Raw genomic sequence first — 383 nt, forward strand, 5'->3', positions numbered from 1 at the left:
TAATAAGACATTAAGTCAATGTAAATTTTTAATTCATTAATAAATCATAAGTTTATATAAATTTTATCAAAATAAGAAAATGAAAGGACTTGGATAACGACAACCATAATTATTATATAAAGATATTGAACAAGTGATGCAAAGGCAATATGCAATTGACGAACTTATCGAAAGGAGTTAGAGTTAAGAAAGCAGTGTTGCCACTGATGTTTCCAGAAAGCTAGATTGGACATTAAAAATTAGTAGACATGTTGCTGCGCAAATATTATTCTTCGTCTGTTGTAGAAGCACAAAATGGGCAGAATAAACATAATTTGATAATTCAGATTGATCAATATATGAATCCGTCACAGAGGTATACTGCTATATCTGTGTTGTCTGTT

The sequence above is a fragment of the Penaeus monodon genome, chromosome 21, assembly GCF_015228065.2.
Source record: "Penaeus monodon isolate SGIC_2016 chromosome 21, NSTDA_Pmon_1, whole genome shotgun sequence".
NCBI lineage: Eukaryota > Metazoa > Arthropoda > Malacostraca > Decapoda > Penaeidae > Penaeus > Penaeus monodon.